General features: G+C 34.6%; 1 pseudogene; it reads right to left on the bottom strand.

Annotated features, from left to right (window-relative positions):
- Positions 1 to 2,798: 2,798 nt before the first annotated feature.
- Positions 2,799 to 3,869, bottom strand: LOC112821078 (glyceraldehyde-3-phosphate dehydrogenase-like; annotated as a pseudogene).
- Positions 3,870 to 16,265: the final 12,396 nt, after the last annotated feature.

Below are 16,265 nucleotides of genomic sequence, written 5' to 3'. Positions count from 1 at the left end.
ATGAGTACCAGAAATAAAGTACTGTGTATTATTTAACATATATAAACTATTTATCTTAATATCTGAAACACTCAATTTAAGCAAGTATGTAAATTTTTGTCCTGAAAATACTATTTCTCTGACTTGTTAAAACCAGTGACCCCTTCTAGTTATCAGATGAATTTACAGAAAGTAAACTTAGTTGATACAGGTATCATAAACCTGTTGATACAGGTATCTAACACTTAAAGAATGAAAAATAGTATTTGTGGAATTTCTTTAGCCACAGTGAGGAAAATTATAAGGCCAGGTGAGAAGAATAGGAAAAAATGACTACTTTCTCCTAATCTAAGTAGGATCCTGTAGCCAGGAACGTACTATGGAAAACTTTTTTCCTTATTTTCTTCCTCTGTCTTCAAGCCAGTTAGTTTAGTTGGTCTGAGTAAATTTTAAACTTAATCCAGGTAACTTTGAACTCACCAGATGGCTGAAAAATAAATGCCCTTGGTAAACAAAAGGACCAGGCGTTAGAATGTGAAAAGTTCTCTATTATGCGTCAGGCAATTTAAATACATATCACGTAACAGTTTTTATATTTAAAAAATACTCTTATTTTTATTACCTTATGTGCTATGTGTTCCTTGAACTTATAAAAATTTAATCTTTGGTGAATAAATGATGTTTTTACAGGCAAAATGGTTATATGAGTACATTCACAGCTTATACATCCTTTTTTGTTTTCAAGAATGTCATTTTTCCATTTTTTCTTTAAAAAAAAGTACTTGCTCTTACATCATTAGCTTTAAGCCCATTCTTTTTCAGTTTTGGCTCAGTTTTGTCTTTCAAAATTTTTGGTTTTGCCTCAGTGGAATTCAACATTTCCAATTTTATATATCTCATTGCATTGACCTTTAAAAGTTTTCTGTATCCATCTATTCATATAGAGATCAGATTGCCAACTATAGTCCAATTTGCAAAGCACCTACTTCTTTAAAATTTCTTCTAGCACCAGTTATGCTTCAGTAATTACTTTTTTCCCCTATTATTTTCCTAAAAATACAGGAGTCCAAATGATTAAGATAACTATATTCAAAAATCAGTAGTTTGAAGACATTTTTTACCCCAACAGAGGTATAATGGCTTTAGCAAGATTCTGTAGTTACTCCTAAAATATTTAAACCTTTTTCATGCATTCCATACATCTCAAGTTATTCTAGACTTAAACTTGAGATATCATAACAGACAACCAATTTTATTGAAAATTGTTAACTAAGAATCCAATGTCTGTGTACCCAGAAAAAAGATTTTTGTTTTGGGTCTAATCCACATATCCTTATTTTACCAGTCTTCTTTGCAGCAAGTATAAAGTCTTTTTATTACTTTCAAATGCTATTTCTTATAGAATACCTTTTCTTTTGTTTTATAAACAAATTCATTTATTCAAATAAAAAAAGAAGTACTCAACTAGTCTTCAACTAATGCATTATCCCTCTGCTAAACAGAGTTAAGACTGTGAACTTAAAAAAAAAAAGACTCGAGAAATAGCTGAAATTTAAATTGCCACATTTGACCCTTACATCAAAAGGCCCAAAACTTTTACTCTTCTAGATGAGGGGAATTAATATATGAAAATAGCATAGTTCCTAAAAATCCATTAATTTATTCACCCATTTAATAAATTGTTGTTAAATGTTTCCAAACAGTCTAACAAATAAATGTACAATCACTTGATGAGAAAAGTGTCATAGGGGAAATGATGATGGTTCTATGAGACATTGTTTCAATTCTGATTCCTTTTGGGAGGGAGAAGAGGAATGCCATCTCTAAAATGTGCATATTGGTTTTGGATTTGGGAAGTAAACTTATTACCTTAGCAAAATTATCACAATTACATTTCCTTACACAAAACTCATATTTATATATATATATATTTTTTTTTTTAAAGAATTTATAACACAAGGACCAATAACAAAGACTAACCAATAACTAACTTGCACAGGACTCTTCCAGCTGCAAGTATGAGAACACAATTTGGAATAGGCTGAAAAGCAACAGAATGTTAATGATTGAGATCCAGGTGTGGAATTAGACTCCCAAGATAAGTGCCCTGGCTCCTCTTGTGATATCCTGAACTAGTCACTGTGTGATAGACATCATGATGCACTACCCAGATCCCTGTTGCTGAAGGGCTTGAGTCCCCAGTGGAGAGTGCCACTGGCAGTAGCCTTTAATTGTTAGTACTTTTTTTTTTTACTTTTATTATTATGTTATGTTAATCACCATACATTGCATCATTAGTTTTTGATGTAGTGTTCCTTGATTCATTGTTTGCGTATAACACCCAGTGCTCCATGCAGAACGTGCCCTCTTTAATACCCATCACCGGGCTAACCCATCCCCCTACCCCCCTCCCCTCTAGAACCCTCAGTTTGTTTCTCAGAGTCCATCATCTCTCATGGTTTGTCTCCCCCTCTGATTCCCCCCCCCTTCATTTTTCCCCTCCTGCTATCTTCTTCTCCTTTTTTCTTTTTTTAAACATATAATGTATTATTTGTTTCAGAGGTACAGGTCTGTGATTCAACAGTCTTACACAATTCACAGCACTCACCATAGCACATACCCTCCCCAGTGTCTATCACCCAGCCACCTCATCCCTCCCACACCCCCACCACTCCAGCAACCCTCAGTTTGTTTCCTGAGATTAAGAATTCCTCATATCAGTGAGGTCCCCTTCTTCAGGGGGTCTGAGATGGAAACAGTGGAGGTCAGGAGATTCTCAGTGCTTTGGGGGATAAGTTGGGGCAGGGACTCCCCAGCAGCTGAGGGCCTTTCTCTTCCTCTTGCTCTCACTGGGGCTGGTGGTCCAGGGGGCTCTTACTCCTTGGAGGCCATGTGGACCATAAGGTCCACCACCTGGTTGCTGTAGCCAAATTCATTGTCATACCAGGAAATGGGCTTGACAAAGCAGTCATTGAGAGCAATGCCAGCCCCAGCATCAAAGGTGGAGGAGTGGGTGTCACTGTTAAAGTCTCAGGAGACAACCTGGTCCTCAGAATACCCAGGATGCCCTTGAGGGGGCCCTCTGATGCCTACTTCACCACCTTCTTGATGTCGTCGTATTTGGCAGCTTTCTCCAGGCGGCAGGTCAGATCCACCATGGATATGCTGGGGGTGGGGACATGGAAGGCCATGACAGTGAGCTTCCTGTTCAGGTCAGGGATGACCTTGACCACAGCCTTGGCAGCGCCAGTGGAAGCAGGGATGATGTTCTGGGCTGCCCCTCGGCCGTCCTGCCACAGCTTCCCAGAGGGGCCATCCACGGTCTTCTGGGTGACAGTGATGGCATGGACGGTGGTCATAAGTCCCTCCACAATGCCGAAGTTGTCATGGATGACCTTGGCCAAAGGAGCCAAGCAGTTGGTGGTGCAGGAGGCATTGCTGATAATCTTCAGGGAGTTGTCTTACTTCTCATGGTTCACACCAATCACGAACATGGGGACATCAGCAGAAGGAGCAGAGATGATGACCCTCTTGGCCCCACTCTTCAAATGAGCCCCAGCCTTCTCCATGGTGGTGAAGACCCCAGTGTACTCCACAACATACTCAGCACCAGCATCACCCCATTTGATGTTGGTGGGATCTCGCTCCTGGAAGGTGGAGATGGACTTTCCATTGATGACAAGCTTCCCGTTCTCAACCTTGACTGTGCCATGGAATTCGCCATGGCTGGAATCATACTGGAACATGTAGACCATGTATTGAAGTCAATGAAGCAGTCATTGATGGTGACAATACCCACTTTGCCAGAGTTAAAAGCAGCCAGAGTTAAAAGCAGCCCTGGTGACCAGGGGCCCAATAGGGCCAAATCCGTTCACTCCAACCTTCACCATCCTGTCTCAGGGACGCGTCTGGCACTGCACCAGAAGATGCAGCTGTCTGTCGAACAGGGAGGAGCAGAGAGGCTTCCCATTTCTTGATTGGATCATTTGTTCTTTGGGTGTTGAGTTTATTATTATTTTTTTTAGATTATTTATTTATTTATTTATTTGAGAGAGAGAGAGAATGAGAGCGAGAGAGCACGAGAAGGAAGAGGGTCAGAGGGAGAAGCAGATCCCCTGCCGAGCAGGGAGCCCGATGCGGGACTCGATCCCGGGACTTCATGACCTGAGCTGAAGGCAGTTGCTTAACCAACTGAGCCACCCAGGCGCCCTGGGTGCTGAGTTTAATAAGTTCTTTGTAGATTTTGGATACTAGCCCTTTATCTGATATGTCATTTGCAAATATCTTCTCCCATTCTGTCGGTTGTCTTTACTTTCAAGGATTGCCTCAAGTGAAAAATCTACCCTGTCTAAAGCCACACCCTCTCCCCTAGGTGGCCTACATCTAAACACTGAGTAAGTGGGCTATAAAGAACCGTTTGCTGCAACAGGACATCTTTGAAGTAACATCATAGCCCCAGAGCCTCAGGAGACTCCCAAGAGTCTTTAGACCTTCACAGCTGCTCACCTTCTCTCTCTCCCTACTTCTGCTTCTTTCCCTTCCCTTCTGTAGGTATTGGTCCAAGAACACAATTTAAATACTTGGGATACTCCACTGGAGGGTGTTTCCTGGGAAATCCAAACTGTGACAACTCTCCTCTCTAAACTTCTATTTTCTCATCCATAAAAAGAGAATAGTAGAACCTTTCTCCTTGGATTGTTATGCAATTTCATTGAGAATATTCACAAAAGGTATTTAATCTTGTGATTTACATAGAGTAAATCATGTATACATTTTATCTATAATGATAATGATTATGATGACTGGGAAAGAGAAATGAGGTGGACAGGCATGGTGTGATTTCAGTACTCCAAATGATGTCATTATGTTCTATCACTTTCTTGCTCCCTCCAGTTTAATTTTTTTAATAAGCAACCACATTTTCTCAGTTAGTTTTGTGTGTTTGCCTCATTTGCTCTTATTACTAACCAGTACCATCCCTGTGGTAGGAAGAGACCAGAAGTGAACTGAATGATAAAATAAATCTTTCTCTCCCCTTCAAGAGGGATGCCCCTTGATTTTAAGCCCTGGCCTAATTCTCATAATGTTACTTATTACCCTCCAGACCAAATCTACCTGGCATATTGACAGTAGTCAAATTTTTACTAAAAGTTAAGGCTTGTGTCTTCTTTGAAATGTTCATCTTCTAGAAAGAGTTAATTCCTTACATAGTTTAAAAAATGAATGAAACTTTTTTTTTCCCCTCAGATCTCCTGAGAGTAGACAATGAGGAGGAGAATAAAGAAAGAGAAATGAAGGTCACCACAGGGAAGGGCTGGAAATAGGGAGAAGAAAAAAGAACCAACAGGCTTAAAACTCCTGAAGATACATGCCCTCTACTTTACAATACTGCACTGGGCCAGTGTTGCATCACAGTGTCAAATATAAATATTGGGGCATAAATATGTTCTTCCTTAAAGATGACATCAAACTGATATTATCATTATACAGTAAAGTAACACAGTTTCTGGCCATAGAAAGTTGAATTTGTTTTAACAAACTCTCCTTTCAAAAATAAAAATTCCTAACTTACAAAATATTTTTATCTTGGACTATAGTGCTTTGGCTTTCTACCTAAGTAAATCAGGTAACGATCAAGTAAATTCATTATTATTTCCCTAATTTCCCATTATTGGACAGTTTGATTTCTTCCAGTATTCACTATTGTAATCAATACTTAAGCAAATATTTTTAAACACACAGTCTTTTCCATTATTTCTTTAAGATAAAGGCCTAATAAGATATTGTTAAATAAGAGCTTTTTAAAACTTGACAGTGAGATGAGAAAACCTGTGTGTAAGTAAAGCTTCCTAAGACATTGGAGTGAAAGCACATAAGCTGTCCCATACTGCCCCACAAGCTCAAATATTGCTTGCCATCAGGACGCCTGTAAGCCATGCTCCTTTCTTCTGCAGTCGCCTCCTGCAGTCTCGGGGCATGACTTCCCTCAATCTGATCCTGATCTTCCCTATGGCACTTAATTTCCAGCCATGGGTACAGACCTGACCCTCAGCTTCTTTCAGTACTACACATTTCACTGAAAGCTTAGAAAAAAACACAAGTGAATTACAACACAGATATTTTTAAATGTCACATTCAATAGGACTTCCTTAAGAGTTCAAAGGCCCAATCCCTTCTACAGCATTTTTCAAAGGCATGCAATTTATAACCCAGCTCCTGGCTCACTTCACTGTGGTAGAGGGAAAACCATCCCATCAGGTCAGCATTCCCATTCATAGTGAGGAGAGGCCTGGGCATCCCCTCCTCCTGTTATGGTTCAAGAACCTGTCACTCTAAGGTTTAGAGAGAAAGTCAACTCTTCACCTTCTCAGGAACATAGTCCCACTATCAAGGTACTAATGCCCTAGTACTAGAGGATTTGTTTTGGATCCCAAGATAATTGTCAGGAGACAGTAAATACCACTTTCCAGCCTCAAGAGTATGGTTTCAAAAGGAAATTAAAAATTCAAAGTCCAGTCCCAAAATTTGCAAAGTGTGGGTTATGTTGGATATGAAATAACTTCACATATGAGACTTAACAGAACAGTCCATATTGCACTGCATCAAGCTTTGTTCTACTTCTATTCAGTTTGCTTCAGGCATTAGGTGAGGAGAAGGTATGACTCTACATCTTCTGCTAGCCCCCCCATATGATGGCTCAAGTAACAGCACCACAGAACACTGAACAGCATTTGATCATACACAATCATGGCAGGTTTGGGGAGAGGAGATGTGATTCCCTATTTAAGAACACACGTATATAATAGGGACATAATCTACAGAGGGAGAATTGCTTAAAAGTATGAAACTAATTTTGATTACTAAACAGGACTCTATTTCTTAAGAAGATTCTTCATTAATGTTTAAATTTCAGACACTTAAATGATATCTCAAAGTTTTCTCAAAGGACAGACACTTGATGAGCTCCAAAGTTAAAGATCTACTCATAGAAAACAGAAGATGCTTGCAACTTCATCTTGAAAGAGTTCTTTTCTATTTTTTGCTGCTATTCCTGACAATGTTTAAAAAATAATAATGACAACAATAATAATGAAGATACCTTGCTATATCAGGGCTCTTCTGTGCAGATATATATGTAAGAAATTTGAAGTTTCAAAACGAATAGCTGTCTGGAAACATTAAGTAGAGGTGATAAAACCTGCATGATTTGAATAAACACTCCTGAGGATTCCAATATATTACAATGTTTTAAAAGGTGTTATTTACTTACTTGAGGATCAATTGGGTTAAACACAATTCTTGGGCTTTTCAGGTAAGCTACTGTTGTCAATGAAAAATTTAAGGCAGATAAAGATTGCTCACACCCTACCAAAATCTTACTGCTAAATTATAATTAAAATACATTTCAGACCAAAGTTTGCCACCTTTATTTTCACCATACAAACATTCAAACAATATTAGCAAGCAAGTTTAAAGAAATAATAATATATAAAGAAATAATAGTATATCTTGTTCTATATACCAGATGAAGTAAGCTTTTGATCATTTTAGTTGCTCTGACCACTACCTTGCATTAAAGATTTATTTATGGTAGACTATCCAATGCTCTAAAAGGAAGATTTTTATTACATTTATAGTTGACATCAGGTATGCGGCATCTTCCACATTTGCAGCCAAAGAAAACTGGGCATTTAGTTTGGAATATCATCTTTAAAGACACATGCTATTTGCCTAGCAGAATTATTTGTTCCTTTCGTGCAGTGTGGCTAGTGTCTCTAGTTATTTCAGTCATGCACATATGTGGGATCCCATTCATTTCACAAATAATTGAAAGTTCATTTCTAACACTTGTTAAACTAATTAGCAAAATTGTGGCTCTTGCTTGAGCTGTAGATATAGATTGCAAAGGAATTTGTATAGCAACCTCTGGATTAAATACTAGATAACTATTTCTGAAGTATGATTGTCTTTATGATGAATCTTGAAATCAGGTAAAGTAAGTCTTCTTCCTTTGTTCTTTTATTCAGAGTTGTTTTAGCTATTCTAGGTCCTTGCATTTCTACATAAATATTAGAGTCAAGTTATCAATTTCTAAAAAAGTGCCTAACGGGATCTTGATTTAGATGGCTATGAGACTAAACATTAATTTAGAGAAAATTGACAGTTGAACAATATCGAATCTTCCGATCCATAAATGTAGTGTGCATCTCTATTTATTTAGATATTCTTTCGTTTCTCCAAGAAATATTTTGTAGGTTTCAATGTATAAGTTTACAATTTTATCATGTTTATTCTAAAGTATTTCATATTTTTGATGCAGATGTAATTTTATTGAATTATTTAAGTTTTCAAGTATATGCTGCTAGTATATAAAAATTATTTTTATATATTGATATTTTATTCTGTAAAATTATTAGCTTATATTACTAAAATACTTGTTAGTTTAGCAGGGTTTTTTGTTGTTGTTGTTTTGTTTTGTTTTTTGCTCATTCCCTTGGATTTCTATAGAGATGACTTTCTGAGAATAAAGATAATTTTACTCCTTTTACCCAATCTGAATGGCTTTTATTTATTTCTCTTTCCTTGTTGCATTATAATATTGAATAGAAGACTTCAGAGCAAATATCTTAGTTTTTTTTTCTTTCCTTTTCTTTTTTAAAATTTCATTTTTGTTGAGGTGTAATTGACATATGAAATTGTCAGATAATTAAAATGTACATTGTGGTGTTTTGCTATATGTATACATCATCAAGGAGTCCTCCTAACTACTGATGAACATGTCCATCACCTCACACAATTGTCTTTTTCAAAGAGTACACTTGGTATTTTATTTATGCATTTATTTTTTTCCTTTTTACATCGGGCATGATTGTAAAAATTTAGTGGTAAAATTGTTTATTGAAAGTAATTAACAGCTTCCATATGTAGGCATACAAGTAAAATACCTATCAGCTTTCCAGCCTTTAAAAAGAACAAAATTAGCTTAATTGTTGTATTTCTATCTTACTAAAAGGAACATAATATTTTTAAATGCTTAAATATTTTCTATTGCACATGCCAAAAAACAAGTGGCTTTAAAAGTGTTTTCTCAGCTCCATGTTTGTAGTTCAACAACACCCAGTGTTTCTGTTCAATTCCACTACTCAGTATAAATTTACAACTTCAACCTAGTATTTACTAATTATCCACTACCCTGACATCTAATTTTTAAAAATAATTTGAATTTCTAAATAACTTCAAAACCTAATGGAACTCAAATGCTATTACAGCTGAAACCACTTAATAGGGCCTTGTTAATAAAGACAATCTAGTTAAATTAGGTACTTTCAGTGAACATATTTTATCTTGGCCACTTGATGTAATCCAAAATAATAACGATGGCTAATAAGTATGGCCTGATAACAGGGACATTTAGTCCATTAACCATTTGCCTGGGCTGTTCTGATTTTTCTGTTTCAGAGTTAGTAAGAGTCGCTGATTTGAGAGCTTCTATTATAAATTCTGATTTGTGGTATATATGAAGGAAAACAAGTGCCTATAATAGAGTGATATCAGTATAAATAACTATGTGTACAAAATCATGTCCAATAATATAAACCTTTATAACCTTGCCCAGAAAACTAAAACTAGATCCTTTTCATAATGACCATTACTATTTTTATTTTAGTTCTATTAATTATCAGAACTGAAATATCACAAACTGTCATTAACATTATATTACAGGTTTGAAACACTTTGCAAACTGTATAACATTATCATCAGTTTTAAGGCCCTTCAGAAAAAATGCTATAGGCTTATAGAGCAGCAGACATTCTTTTAAAAAGTTATCAACATTTAAAAGCAATGTGTCTTAGAGGGTTTTTTTGGTGGGGGAGGGGCAGAGGGAGAGAGAGTGAAATTAAGCAGGCTCCACATCCAGTGCAGATCCCAACATGGGGCTCAATCTCGTGACCCCAAGGATCATGACCTGAGACAAAATCAAGAGTCTGAGGCTCAACTGACTGGGCCCCCCAGGTGCCCCTTAGAGTTTGTATCTTTTTTCTATTCATCTCCAGTAAAATTTAGTCCAACAGTCAGCAGTTTCTCTAAACAGTGTTACACATCAAGTGTTTTATATATATATATATATATATATATATATATATATGTATATGCTATATAAGAGAAATAATGGAATAATTTCATTCATAGGTCAAAAAAAATTTGTTCAGTATTCTTTTGGCATATTAGTTTCCTTATTCCAAAGTTCTTAAATCTTTAGACCAATTTGCATATCCAATACCTTACCAGAACCTTTCCTTTCATTTATTTATTCAATATTTAGCATATACCAATTACATGTCAAATATTATAATATGCTTTATTGACACAAATATGAATTGTACCATATTTTCCATTGTCAACTTGGCATTATCCTGCCCATTCTATATTCTGTCCTGTAGAGAAGCCCAGAACTATATTTGTCTGAATTCTCTTACACTACTATTCTGGGTTGGATCTACCAATGAGGGCCTCTCTCATGAAATCTTTAGGAGGAAAATAAGCCATTTTTCTACAGTTGCCACTGTGTTCATGCAGTTAAGATTATCTACAATGGCTTCTCCTGGCTTTCAGGGGGACCTTCTAGAAATCACATATTATGAGCAGCCAGCTAATATCTCTAATGTAGACTTCCCTTGGATTCCAAGTTAGTAAAGTAGGGTCCTCTGGAAAATCACTCACCCTGGTGGTGGAGGTGGATGACACTTCTAGAAGAAACCTACCATCATTTCTTTCACTTAGGATATCTTGGAAATGGTTTTTCTAATCTAATGCCCCAAACCTCCCAAAATTTGAATAACTTTCTAATTCCTGGTTAAATCATTTTTTCTACTTCCACTTTTGGCCAAGAGAGAGCAACATGTAATGAATTTACCCTCTCATCAGAAACAAATAAAAAAAAAACTGAATACAGTATGGAATATGATTTTTAAGAATTGGATAATAGGCAGTCCAAAACAATAATCCCTGAGATATAGAAAACAAAGCTGAGTCCTAAGATTACCCCAACTTATTGCTTGAAGAGAATTTCCAAGCCACAGTCCAGGAAAGGAAAACACAGATGGAGCCTGGTGATATCCCTGAGTTGAAAATATAGAAGTGTTCTCAAGGACATCATCGGTGGCTAAAGTTTGCAAGCTAACATACCAGATAAGAGAGACATACACAGAAAGGCTGCTTCAGAGATCTACAGAGAATCCCTGCTGAGTCTTCAGTTTAGTACTGATGAATGAATGTGCATGAGGAAACTACTCAAAAACTACCCAAAAGGAACAGGTGAAGCTATCTCTAGCACTTACATAGGGCTAAGAATAGTTTTTGCTACCACCAGCCTGAGTTAAAAAGTCTTATAATTCCACAAGACTCTGTGTAGAGTACTCAGAATGATATTTTCATGATACTAAGACCTTAGAAAGAAAGGCCTACACACTGTTATGGTCCCACCTTACAAAGTTTAAAAGCAAGCTTCAAAAGGGTCATACTATTTTCAAATAACTTAATAGTGTTCCAGAACAGAGAGCATTCAAATACTTATAGGAATACAAAACTATCCAGCATATAAAAGGTAAAATTTATGTTGTCTGTGTTTGAATAAAAAAAACTTACCAGGCATTAAAAAGGGGGTGGGGTATATGACCATAATGAGGGAATAAATCATATAACTGATATTGACCTGAAAATAACACAGGTTCAGATGATTTCACTGGAAAATTCTATCAAATACTTAAATAAGAAATAATAATTCCACACAAGATTTTTTTAAAGGAAGGTATAGAAAAAAAATAAGAAATGAGCAATAAATAGGACAAATAACAAATAGTAAAATGGTAGAATTCCAACCATATCAATAATCACATTAAATATATGTGACCTAAACACTACAATTAAATAATAGAGACTGTAATCTGCCTATAAGAAAACAATTTTAAGTGTAAAGGGAATATAAGTTAAAAGTAAAAGGATGGAAATATTAACCATATTAATGCTAATCAAAAGAGTAGTACCTATATAAATATTAAACAAACTATATTTCAGAGTAAAGAACATCCCTTGGATATAAACAAGTATTTGGTAAGTTTGAATGGAAAAATTAATCAAGAGGATATAGCAATGCTAAACATTTAGGCATCCAATAAGAGAGATTTTAAAAACGTGGTAAATCTGGTAAAACTGAAAGGAAAATAGAAAAAATTCACAATTATAGAAGATTTTAAAATTTTTAATATTTGATAGAACAAGCTAACAGAATTTAGAAAGAATACAAAAGATGAAGAACATTACTGACTTGATTTAATTCATATTTATAAAACATGTCAATCAATAATAGTAAAATATATATTTTTTTAAATTCACATAGAATACTTAATAAGATTGACCATAAAATAAATTTTATAAATGCAATAATAATCAAATCATATAAACTATACGATCTGACTATCAAGAGAGTAAATAAAAGGTCAAAACAGAATGATAAATAAAAATGTACCCTTCTTAGAAACTAATTAACAGACATCTAAATAATATGGATCAAAAAATCAAAAGTAAAATTAGAAAGCAATGTGAACAAAATGACAAAATAACAAAATATATAGAAGTCTGAGGAATACAAATAAGACAGTGCTTAGATAAAAATTTATAGCAATAAATGTCTATATTAGAAAAGAAGAAAGGTCTCAAATCAATGACATCAAATTCAATCTTAAGAAACTAGAAAAAGAACAAAACCAAATTAAACAGAAAAATAATAAGGAAATAAAACAATAAATGAGACAAAAAATAGGAAAACAATAGAAAAAAACTCACTGAAAACAAAAACTGATACTTTACGAAGATCAATGAAATTGATAAATCACTATTCAGACTGATTGAAAGAAATAGATACAAGTGGCCAGTATCAGGAATAAGAGAAGTGATTGAACAATATTATCATATTGTCCTGTAAAAATATAAAAATATAAACAATATGACAGTATAAATTAGACAGCTTAGATGGCATGGACAAATAATCAAAAGGCATAAACTACCAAAACTCACTCAAAAAGAAATATATAACCTGAATAACCCTATGTTTATTAGTAAAATTACATTTTCAGTCAAATGCCTTTTAAGAAAAACTTCAGATAACTTCACTACTGAATTATACTACAAATTTCAGGAAAAATATATCAATATTTCACAAACTTTTCCAGAAAATTGAAGGGGAAAAACACTTCTTATCTATAAAGTGAGCACCAAAACTTACTCAACATAAACTATGGAGTAATAGCTTTGATAAAAATAAATCCGAAACAACAAAATTTTAGCAAATAGAATCCAAAAAATACTTGAATAGGATAATATATCATGACCAATTGAAATTCATCCCAAGAATTCAAGGTTGGTTTAACATTAGAAAAAATAATCATGGGCGCCTGGGTGGCTCAGATGGTTGAGCGTCTGCCTTCTGCTCAGGTCGTGATCCCAGGGTCCTGGGATCGAGTCCCGCATCGGGCTCCCTGCTCCTTGGGAGCCTGCTTCTCCCTCTGCTTCTCTCTCTCTCTCTCTCTCTCCCTCTCTCTCTCTCTCCGTCTGTCGCTCATGAATAAATAAAATCTTTAAATAAAATAAAATAAAACAGCCTTTAAAAAAAAAAGAAAAAATAATCATATTAATCATATAAACAGAAGAAAAAAGCAATTACACATGATCACCTCAATAAGAACAGATGAATCATTTGACAAAGAGTTAACACTGATTCATGATGCAAACTTTTAGTAAACAGGAATAGAAGGAAATTCACCCAGCCTACAGAATGGCAATGGCACCTATGAAATATTGGTGATTATATATATATATACATATATGTATATATATAAATATATCACCATATATAAATACTATATATATATATAAAATGTTAGCAATGATGTGGAGCAATTGAATTTTCTTATACTGTTGTTTGGTTTAACATATTTAAATCACCTTAAAAAACACTTGGGCAATTTCTCAAAAATATAAAATTACACCCACCATACCATCCCGCCATTCTAATCCTAGATGTTTATCTAATTGAAATAAAAGCATATGTTCTTATGAAAACATGTACCCAAATGTTCATATCAATTTTATTTTTAATAAACATTCCTCAACAGTAAATGGATAAACAAATTGTGCTATATCCATATGATGAAATACTACTCAGCAATAAAGAGAAATAAACTACTGATACATGCAACAGCATGGATGATATCAAAATAATTATGCTGAATGAAAGAAGACCAAAAAGAGTACTAGTATATAATTCAATTTATATAAAACTCTGGAAAATGCAAACAATTCTGTAGTGACAGAATTCAGATAGTTGCTTATGGACAGGAGTGGTTGGGAAGTTGATGAAGGGATGCAAAGGAGCATAAGAAATCTTTTGTGAGTGTTAGTCATTATTTTGAATTTGTGGATGGTTTCATGGGTGTATATATAAGCCAAAACTCATGAAATTGTACACTCTATAGCTCAACAAAGTGGAAAAAAAAAACAACTTTTTTTTTGAGAGGGAGGCAGGGGAAGAATTGAGGGAAGGGAAGAGAAAGGAAAAAAAATAGCTTTTGACTGAAAAAAACTTTGCTTGCCTATTTTCTTGATTTAACCCTTACTAAGAGAGAATTGTTCCGAAATAATTTGCAGTCTAGCAAATAAAATAGAAATGTAAAAAGTTCTATATACTAACTTGTGTGCAACACAATATATTACAAGAGTAGTCTGAACAATATGAACCCATGCAACTAGCTTCTAAACATAAATGACCAATTCAAAATACTTGTTAAAAGTTTTTTTTTTTTTAAACTCTTAATTTTTCTTGTAGAAACCTTACCAGGACCAGTTTAAATATTTAATTTAATAAACAATTTGTACCCAAAAGATTGAAATTCTTATAGATCAAAAATACACAAAAAATAAAAAGAATAAAAATAAATGGCTAATAGGGAGAAGGTAAATAGCTCAGCATAACTGACATAAAGAGGAAAAGGAGAAGACAGAAAAATATAAGCCTGAATAGAAAAATATGAAACCAATCATGAGTGTTTTTTTTTTTACCAGGAAAGCCTATAGATATTAAGTCATACAGGGTGTTTATAGGAGAGCAACATGAGGGTGTATTTTGACACAGATGGGGTTATTAACTATAGTTGAGAAATTTGGTTGCAAGTGACAGAAAATCCAATTCAAATTGTCTTTGGTAAATAAGTAAAAAATCAAATACATGTATTGGTTCACACAATTAAAACTTAAGTGTTCAGCTAAATTAAAGTTTGATCCAGAGACTAAAATGAGTTTCTGGATAGGGTTTTTATGCATCTTTTTGCTCTTCTCTCTTCCAAGCTGACATTCTTCTCAGTCTCCAAATAGTATTAAGATGATCTACCTACCAGCAGTTCCCATTCTATAAATTCTAAGATATAAACCCAGTGGGAAAAAGTCCATGCTTCCTTTCTAACACTCTGTCAAACATGTATTTAATTCTCAATAGCTTTAATTGGGTCAAAAGTCCATGGATTAATCACTTAGGTCAAGAGAGAGGAATGTTCCAATTGTCTGATTTGCAAACAAGTTATATACCCACTCCCGTTACCATGGGGTTGGAAAAGTAAGTGGTTGCACAAAGAGAAATTTTATAATCTTAGCAGGAAGAGTGAAATCAGATGTAAATGTAAAAAAAAAAAAATACCACAGGGAAAAATAAAAGTTTTTTATAAGGAAAAAAATGTGTCAAGAATGCACGTATAAAGATATTTGTATTTTCAGAGGTGATTAACTGTGGGATTTCCTTTTGTCAGTGTTCTCTAGGAAGTAAAGATGACAAATATTATTTCAAAAAATATTTATTGAGTGCCCATTGAGAGTTAATCATTTTGCTAGGCACTAAAGATATTGAATCAAGCAAGATGTGGTTACTGTCCTCAGTAAATTTATAGCTTAGTGTAGGAAATAAGCAATTTTGTTAAATGTTACAAATTTAAAAGAAAAAAAAAAAAAAAAAAAAAAAAACAAATTTGCAAGGAGTCATAGAAGCCCAAAGAAGGGCTACAAGATCATATCAGGAGTTTGCGTTGATATTGCTTGAACCAAATTTGGAAGGGCAGGAGTTAACTAAATGAAACAATATTACGGGACTGGGGTTAATAAGACTGTTATGGCAGAGAGATCAATGGGAAGAGGGACCCAGAAATGGAAAAAGGTTTGGTGCATTAAGGGCACTTACATAGAGA

Source organism: Callorhinus ursinus, unplaced genomic scaffold (genome assembly GCF_003265705.2).
Source record: "Callorhinus ursinus isolate GAN/ISIS: 27379988/994484 unplaced genomic scaffold, GSC_fseal_2.0 scaffold1, whole genome shotgun sequence".
Taxonomy (NCBI): domain Eukaryota; kingdom Metazoa; phylum Chordata; class Mammalia; order Carnivora; family Otariidae; genus Callorhinus; species Callorhinus ursinus.
The sequence above is the reverse complement of the archived record's forward strand: the minus strand, read 5'-3'. Positions and strand labels throughout refer to the sequence as shown.